Here is a 9,787-nt window from a genome sequence, read left to right on the forward strand (position 1 = left end):
ACAATCAAGCCCTGCCGTTCCAGCTGCCAAGCCCTCGACACTAATTAAAACCTGGATGGCTCTTCTTCCAGGAGGATTTTCTCTACTAGAATCCTGTTACTTTGCATACCGCCAAAGTCTCACTTTTCTGCCTGCCATAACGCAATTATCTCCACTTGAAAGAAACATTGGTGGAGCATCAGAAGCAAAGCAGAATGATGTGCGGATGCTCCAGGACAAATCATGTGTTGCATGTATATCGCGTAGCAAAATGCACCTGCAGGAACAAAGCAGGCCATGGAGCATGTGCAGAGTGCTTTTCCCTTTCCTGATGGGGATACATAGCCAGCCTCCTATAGACATTCAAAATTAAGGAAGCGACAGCTGGACTCGACTCCAAGTTCAAAAAAACGAATAATGAAACATCCCATCATCTTCTGTTGAGTAATGGCAGCACTTTCCGCTACCCATTGTTGTTGTTGTTTAGTCATTTAGTCGTGTCCGACTCTTTGCGACCCCCTGGACCAGAGCATGTGCGAAAGTTCAGGGTGGCAGGAGGGGATATATTGTTTATGAATATCCTTCCTAACTTGCACTAGCAAATTCCTTTTTTTAGCAGAGTGCATTCCCCTTTATGCAGCAAAAAACCCCAGAGTCGGTCACGACTGGACCTAATGGTCAGGGGTCCCTTTACCTTTACCTATAGGTATATAAGGTAAAGGTACCCCTGCCCGTACAGGCCAGTCTTGCCAGACTCTAGGGTTGTCGCTCATCTCACTCTATAGGCCGGGAGCCAGCGCTGTCCGGAGACACTTCCGGGTCACGTGGCCAGCGTGACAAGCTGCATCTGGCGAGCCAGAGCCGCACACGGAAACGCCGTTTACCTTCCCGCCGGTAAACGGTCCCTATTTATCTACTTGCACCCGGAGGTGCTTACGAACTGCTAGGTTGGCAGGCGCTGGGACCGAGCAGCGGGAGCGCACCCCGCCGCAGGGATTCGAACCGCCGACCTTTCGATCGGCAAGTCCTAGGCGCTGAGGCTTTAACCCACAGCGCCACCTGCGTCCCTACCTATAGGTATATCAGCACTCAAATCTGAAAAGTTAAATTGTGTTATTAGTGTCATTGTGGTTTTTGTTGCATGTGCTTTTTGTGGTTGTTGTTTGTATTGAAAAAATGATTAAATAAATTAAAAGCAACAGTGGTGTCAGTAATGGGATACTAAATAATAAATAAAGCATGCAGGCAAGGAAGGAAGGAAGGAATCTGGAACACAGATCCTGTTCTTCTCCCACCCAGTGAGAATGGCTGAACCTGGCAGTGCCAAGACAAATCTGGGAATGTGTGCAATTTGCAGACACCTTCTCCTGCTGGTTCTGCTGACAGATCTGAAAATGCCTGAGGACGCCCGAGGCGTTTCGAAGGCATACCTGGCAGGGGAGCAGATCAGAAAAACTTCCGCTCCATGCCACTCAAGAAGGAGGTTAGGCGAAAGAGACAGCTGTCAACAGCTGCCAAGTCCCTGAGTCTCTTCCCAAGCTCAAGTTGCCCTAGAAACCTGCAAGAAGCGTCTCTCTCTCTCTCTGGGTTTCCTAAAAGGAGGGGAGGCGAGGAGGAATCCGCCCCATGACAGGGTTTTGCTCCTTGATCTCAGCCTGATAGGGAAGAGGAGATGAAAGGTTCATTACCGCCTCAGCAAATTTGAAAGAAGATTAACCCCTTTGGAGTTTCTGAGTCTCCATCTCTGTTGCCAGGAAGACTTAAAAGATACGAAGAAGGGGGAAGGGGGGTGTTGCAAAGAGCAGAGAGTTTTACAGAAACTTTACTCCCCAAATTGACTTTGGCGATCACTCGTAGCTGAGTAGGATTGTCTTCCATGAACATGGCCTTAACAGTGAGTCCGTAAGTGACAGTGGAGGCCAGTTCTGGATCCACACGTCCTTCCACAGTGGGGACATTGGTTTCTGGGCGGGAGCTGATCACGGTGTGGATTTGCCAAGCGTGCCTTCCTCTTAGCACGTTTCTCCCTTGCGTCCTGAGTTCGAGCGTCTTCAGAGTCCATGACACCTTAGGTCAAGGCTGTTCTCCAACTGGAGCACTCGCAAGCCAGTGTTTCCCAGTTGTCAGTGTTTATAGGATTGGGATGTTTTGCCGCTATACTTCTGGAAGTTTGTTTGGTTTTTTTGTGGGGTGTGAAACACAAGAGCAGTCAAGTACAACATTCCTAGAGTGAACATGTTTACAAATGAGGAGGAATGTTTATCCAGCCAGCAGGTAAACTTCCTGTTTCTTTCTGGGCTGGGACAGACTTCCTCTGCGTGTGACTAGAGGTGGGCGTGGCCTCACCTGGGCAGGTAATGACAAAAGCACAGGGCAGGGCAGCCATCTCTCTCTCTTTGACTACATGCATCGAAGAAGCAACATCTGCTTAGCCAAAGATGCTCTCTTCCAGCCAAGAGAGGACAAAGGAACTGTCTCCTTATGAGATAGTTTCCTGGTGTATGTTACTTTTCTAAGCTAAGTCTGCCTTCTGGGATCCGATTGTGAACAGAATGATGTGTGAGGAAACCTTTTAATACTTTTATAGAAGACCGTGTCGTGTCTTAATTTTTATGAGGGAATAAGCGGGAAATACCAGAACAGTTATTATAGAGGCTTTAGCGAGCCTGAGCAAACGCATCCGCTGCAAGTTTAAAAAGGGGAATGTTACTCTGCTAAAATTGTGAACTTGTTAACACAAGTTGGAAAGGCTATAATCAAACAATATATCCTCTCCTGCATCCCTGAACATTCCCACGTTTTTAATAGTCTTTAATAAAGCTGATGGGGAAATAGTAAACATCTTTAAAAAAACCCATCAGCAGTGTTTGCAGGGTTAGGGCAGAAGGGACCCAACTAGTTCAGCATCCTCTTCTCGCAGTGGCCAACCTGATGCCTGTGGGAAACCCACAATCAGGATTCGAGCACAAGAGCTCTGTCCCCCTTCCCCCGATTTCCAGAGACTGGTATTCGGAAACATTGCTGTCTCCAACTGTGGAGGGCAGCGCATAGCCATCACGACTGCTAGCCATTGATAGCTCTCTCCTCCTCCATGAATTTGTCCAATCCCCTTTTACAGCCATCCAAGAGGGTGGCCATCACTTCCTCCTGTGGCAATGAGTTCCATAGTTTAACAATGGGCTGCTTGGTCAAGGACCTCCTTTTCTCTTCCAGCATTCAGCTTCAATGGAGGTCCCTGAGTTCTCATGTCCTAGGCTAGCGTGTTTGCTAAACGGCTTGGGAATCTTTTCTCAGCTTCCACCTTTATACCGTATACTTTATACACCTTTATACTTTATACACGGAAGACATTGGTGCATCCTCAACGGAGACGCTTTGCAATAATTTTTTTAAAAGAAGCACCAGCTACAAATCATATACACATCGGTAAAAATTGTGGTCTGTGTGGGTGGCAAGAGTTTGGGGGTGGGAAAACAAGCTCCCCCCCCCTCCCCGAGGGAATGCTGTCTCAGAATTAAGTTTACTGCTGTCGGTTTCACTAAAACAATGAATAATCTACTGTTACTCACTGGATGTGCCGCGTTTACATATATTTTTTACGGAAATGCGACAAGAGAAACCAGGCCTCATCTTGTGAGCCCAGTTTCTTTAATAGCTAGCGAGGCATCAGATCTGTTCGTTTGTTCATTTATATCCCGGGTTTCCACTTTAAAGAAATGCCAAAAGCAGCAGACAATATTGAAAAGCAAATAAATCAGGGGAGGCGAAGGCGTGCTGCAAAATGGGAAACAGGGCTGGGGGCAGGAGGCGGAGGGGGGAGTCGGGATGGAGGGGGGAGCAGAGAAACAGTGGAGGGTGACTCCTTTGCGGGGTGCAAGTCTGGGAAGCGTGTCTGGGGATCAAGGGCTGCCCAGACGACAAGACCCCCCCCCCAGTGGCGTAGCGTGGGTTGTCAGCACCCGGGGCAAGGAAGTAATTTGCGTCCCCTAACCTGTAGATTTGCGCCCCCTAACCCTAACCCCCAGATATTGCGCCCGGTGTGGCCGGCCCCCCCTGCACCCCCCACGCTACACCACTGCCCCCCCTCGGCTTTGCTGAGCTGGTCCTAAGTAAAGCAGAGCGAGACATCGGGAGCGAGCTATGCTGCAGGACTTTGATGCCCTCTAGCATTTGTCCAATGAAAATATTCTATTATTATTATTATTATTATTATTACCCCACTCGTTGAAAAGCAAGGTGTTGGCAAGGTGATGTCTCTACTGGAGACTTTTTTTAAGTCATAATTAGGAAAAATTGTAATAATCACATATAAAAGAAACAGTATAAAGTCCTACCTCGGGTTGAAGTAGCTTCGGGATAAGTATTTTCGTGTTGCGCGCTACGCCGACCCGGAAGTAATGGAGCACATTACTTCTGGGTTTCACCACTTGCGCATGCGCAGACGGTCAAAATGACATTGCGCGCACGCGCAGAAACGGCAAATCGTGACGCGCGGACTTGGGTTGCGTTTGTTTCTGGGTGCAAACGAGGCTCCGGAACGGATCCCGTTCGCATCCAGAGGTACCACTGTACAAGAAGTAAATAAGGGGGGCATTTACAGCATAAAATGGGACGCAGGTGGCGCTGTGGGTTAAAGCCTCAGCGCCTAGGGCTTGCCGATCGAAAGGTCGGCGGTTTGAATCCCTGCGGCGGGGTGCGCTCCCGCTGCTCGGTCCTAGCGCCTGCCAACCTAGCAGTTCGAAAGCACCTCCGGGTGCAAGTAGATAAATAGGGACCGCTTACCAGCGGGAAGGTAAACGGCGTTTCCGTGTGCGGCTCTGGCTCGCCAGAGCAGCGATGTCACGCTGGCCACGTGACCCGGAAGTGTCTCCGGACAGCGCTGGCCCCTGGCCTCTTAAGTGAGATGGGCGCACAACCCCAGAGTCTGTCAAGACTGGCCCGTACGGGCAGGGGTACCTTTACCTTTACCTTTACAGCATAAAGAAAGTCTTTTATTTTTATGTTATGTTTTCTTTGTGTAAGGGGATAGGAGTTTAATTTTGATAATTAAATTGTCAAAGGTGGTGGGTTTGTTTGTATGCACGAGTTGTTGTGGACTGTGTTGTAAATAAAGTAAAAAAAAAAATTATTTATTTAAAAAAAGAGAGAGAACAGGTTGTTGGACTAGATAGGCCTTTGGCCTGATCCAGCGGCTAGGCTCTATTTAAATTCTCACGAAAGTGCAGGACTTTGATGGCCCGGGGACTCCCTGGAGCCAGTCGTGGGACTCACTCTGCCCTGTGATTAATAGACTCTTTTACTCTGTTGCATAGCCTGGTTTCGTCTCCCCACAGCGACTCCCCCCGCAGCCCCCTCTTTGGGGTAAGCCACCGTTAATGAGGCTGCCTGTTCTTTGCGACTTGACAAGCCCCAGTCTGGCTGGCTCCGTCGCGAGCTGGACTTCGTGGGAGGTGCAGAATTCAATCTATATGCAAATGTGCGTGCGGGGGGGGGGGGGGAATAAAGAAATAAAAAATTAGCAGAGGTTGGGGCTGATTGGATCGGTTGTAATGTAAAGAGACAGAACACGTGTACGAGACGAAAGGGCGGAGGGTAGGAGAGAACAGGGGTGGAAAGGCAATGTGAGCCCGGCAACCGGAACAGAAAATGGATTACGCTTCTGCCGTGCTCTAACCGCTAGTCTCGGCTGCCCTCCAAAGAACCGGGGTGATGCTTATTTATTGCGCTAGCACCTCGCTCTTCTGTCTGGCAAAATTCGGCCCCTTCCTCAAATGTTCCAGCCCCATGGGCGGGCAACATTCATAGGATCATAGAATTGTAAAGTTTTAAGGGACCCCGAGGGTCATCTAGTCCAACCCGCTGGAATGCAGGAAGCACAGCTAAATTCACAGCTAGTTCTGGGGTCTTCTGGTTTTTCAGGGGGGGGTAAGGGTGAGGACTTCATGTCAGAGGGGAACATGGGTGGGTCCAGGTCATTGTGCAGCACTGAGTGACGGATGAGGGAGTTGGGGATGTTTAGACTGGAGTAGAGAAGACTCAGAGGTGATATGATGATGATAATAATAACAATAATAATAATTTATACCCCGCCCATCTGGCTGGGCTTCCCCAGCCACTCTGGGCGGCTTCCAACCAAATATTAAAATACAGTAATACATCAAACATTAAAAGCTGCCTGTTTATGAGAAGCCTGGGAACAGCTTCGACTGGACGGCTAAACCAGATGAGGGGAGCTGATGGGTCTCAAACCCTCGAAGAGGGCCCGGGGTCCAGATCCGGCCCAATCGTCTTCTCAATCTGGGAATGAGTGCGTTTTTACATGAGTAGAATGTGTCCTTTTACAGTGGTAATAATTCATTATGGAGGTCCGTTCTTAACCTGAAACTGTTCTTAACCTGAAGCACCACTTTAGCTAATGGGGCCTCCTGCTGCCACCATGCGATTTCTGTTCTCATCCTGAAGCAAAGTTCCTAACCCGAGGTACTGTACTATTTCTGGGTTAGCGGAGTCTGTAACCTGAAGCATATGTAACCTGAAGCGTATGTAAGCTGAAGCGTCTGTAACCTGGGGTACAACTATATTTTTGTGAGTTAGGTGGAGCGGGGGGTCAGTCTGGATGATGCCCTGATCCCCTTCCAGTTCTCAGGATCCTGTATATTGGTTTGGGGAGGGAGGGGATTAGAAGATATCAGAGCAAGCTTCCCAAGGCAGTCTTTTTGTCTAGGTCAGGCATCCCCAAACTCAGCCCTCCATATCTTTTTGGGACTACAATTCCCATCATCCCTGACCACTGGCCTTGTTAGCTAGGGATGATGGGACTTGTAGTCCCAAAACATCTGGAGGGCCGAGTGTGGGGGTGCCTAGTCTAGGTCATGCTTTCGGCTGGCTAGTTAAGTACCACAATTTAGCATGACAAAATAACCTGCTCTGTGCCATAGAAGTGTCTATAACCTGAAGCATCTGTAACCTGGTGGGACAAATCCTGAAGCTGAGGCTCCAAGACTTTGGCCACCTCATAAGAAGAGAAGACTCCCTGGAAAAGACCCAGATGTTGGGAAAGATGGAGGGCACAAGGAGAAGGGGCCGACAGAGGACGAGATGGTGGGATAGTGTTCTCGAAGCTCCCAGCATGAGTTTGACCAAACTGCGGGAGGCAGTGGAAGACAGGAGGGCCTGGTGTGCTCTGGTCCAGGGGGTCACGAAGAGTCGGACACGACTAAACGACTAAACAACAACAACAAAACACAAGTTATGAAGGATATTATTAAACAATATATCCTCTCCTGCCTCCCTGAACATTCCCACTCATAATAACTTAAGAAGAGCCTGACCGCTGGATCAGGCCAAAGGCCCACGTAGTCCAGCATCTCCTTGATCTAGATGCTATACTCAATAGGAGTATAGCATCTAGATCAAGGGAAGTAATAGTGCCACTGTATTCTGCTCTGGTCAGACCTCACCTGGAGTACTGTGTCCAGTTCTGGGCACCACAGTTCAAGAAGGACACGGACAAACTGGAACGTGTCCAGAGGAGGGCAACCAAAATGGTCCAAGGCCTGGAAACGATGCCTTATGAGGAACGGCTAAGGGAGCTGGGCATGTTTAGCCTGGAGAAGAGGAGGTTAAGGGGTGATATGATAGCCATGTTCAAATATATAAAAGGATGTCACATAGAGGAGGGAGAAAGGTTGTTTTCTGCTGCTCCAGAGAAGCGGACACGGAGCAATGGTTCCAAACTACAAGAAAGAAGATTCCACCTAAACATGAGGAAGAACTTCCTGACAGTAAGAGCTGTTTGACAGTGGAATTTGCTGCCAAGGAGTGTGGTGGAGTCTCCTTCTTTGGAGGTCTTTAAGCAGAGGCTTGACAACCATATGTCAGGAGTGCTCTGGTGGTGTTTCCTGCTTGGCAGGGGGTTGGACTCGATGGCCCTTGTGGTCTCTTCCAACTCTATGATTCTAGGATTCTAACCCTATCTTCCCCCTCCCTCCCTCTACAACACATGCAGAAACCGCCTTCTTTACCATTAGACCCCTCTTGGTCTCATCTGCTCAATCTGCTGATGCCTCTTTGCATGCAGGTGTTCCCTAGCACACTGAGGGTTTGAGACCCATTGACTCCCTTACCTGGTTTAGCCGGCCAGTCGAAGCCGTTCCCGGGAAGTGGCTGCTTGTCTCATGGGGACAGGAGACACAGGTGAGGGGTGGGGGCAAAGGTGGACAAACTACCCCAAAAGGAGAACAGTGTGGCCTCCAACAGAGGTACGACTCCTCCCCTAAAAACCCATAGGTAAAGGTAAAGGGACCCCTGACCATTAGGTCCAGTCGTGGCCGACTCTGGGGTTGCGGCGCTCATCTCCCTTTACTGGCCGAGGGAGGCGGCGTACAGCTTCCGGGTCATGTGGCCAGCAGGACTAAGCCGCTTCTGGCGAACCAGAGCAGCGCACAGAAACGCCGTTTACCATCCCGCTGGAGTGGTACCTATTTATCTACTTGCACTTTGACGTGCTTTTGAACTGCTAGGTTGGCAGGAGCAGGGACCGAGCAACGGGAGCTCACCCCGTCACTGGGATTCGAACCGCCAACCTTCTGGTTGGCAAGTCCTAGGCTCTGTGGTTTAACCCCCAGCGCCACCCGTGTCCCAAAAACCCATAAATATACCCTATATTATAAAGACTCCAAAGTCTCCACTGCCCCCCATTTCAAGGAAACTGAACCCTAGGTACAGACCCTGCATGTGTCCCTATTTTCCAGGTACAATCTGGGATTTACAGAAGCCGTCCCTGTTTTTTACTTGATTCTGGAATGTCCCGCTTTCCCTTAAGGCGTCCCTATTTTCATCCGAGAAATGTTGGAGGGTATGGAGTTATGCGAGCCAACGAAATAAGTCACTATGCAACCTTTAGAAGACATCTGAAGGCAGCCCTGTATAGGGAAGTTTGCTAATGCCTGATGTTTTATTACATTTTTATATATGCTGGGAAGCTGCCCAGAGTGGCTGGGGCATTAATAATAAAATTATTATTATTGATAAAGTTGCCCCTATTCTCATGAGAGAAATGTTGGAGGATACATAGGTAAGTGCCTGGAATTCCTGGAATCTTGCACCATTCAGGCTTCCTTTTGTCTGTTCTGAGTCTTCCAATATTCAGATTCATAGGATTTCCACAAGTTCCATTTTGGAAGCTGCTTTTGGACGCATCAGCAATGGCAAAGGAAAACCTCGGGCGCTTATTATCTAAAGCAGATGTTTTGGACTACAACTCCCATCATTTCCAGCCGGCGTGGAAGTTCTCTTGCCCTGCGGCATTGTGGGAAAACAAACAAACCACATAGGCATGATGGCTGACCAAAAGGCAAAGCAGGCACTGTGTCTGCTACCCACAATGCCATGGGATTGAAGGAACTGCTGGGCCATTGCATTCTGGGAAATCTGCTGCCCTGAGGCATTGTGGGTAAAAAGAAAGAAGCCATGTGACACAAGGTGGCCAGTAGAAGGGCAAATCATGCAGTGTGTCTTCTACCCACAATGCCATGGGATGAAGGAACTGCTGGGCCATTGCATTCTGGGAAAACTGCCCGAGGCATTGTGGGTAAAAACAAAGAAGCCATGTGACACAAGGTGGCCAATAGAAAGGCACTGTATCTTCTACCCACAATGCCATGGGATGAAGGAACTGCTGGGCCATTGCATTCTGGGGAAACTGCTGCATTGTGGGTAAACAGAAACAAACCACATGACACAAGTTGGCTGACGGAAAGGCAAAGCAACCTCCATGCGGTCTACCCACAATGCTGCAGGATGCCCA

Source organism: Podarcis cretensis (assembly GCF_951804945.1).
Source record: "Podarcis cretensis genome assembly, chromosome: 8".
NCBI lineage: Eukaryota > Metazoa > Chordata > Lepidosauria > Squamata > Lacertidae > Podarcis > Podarcis cretensis.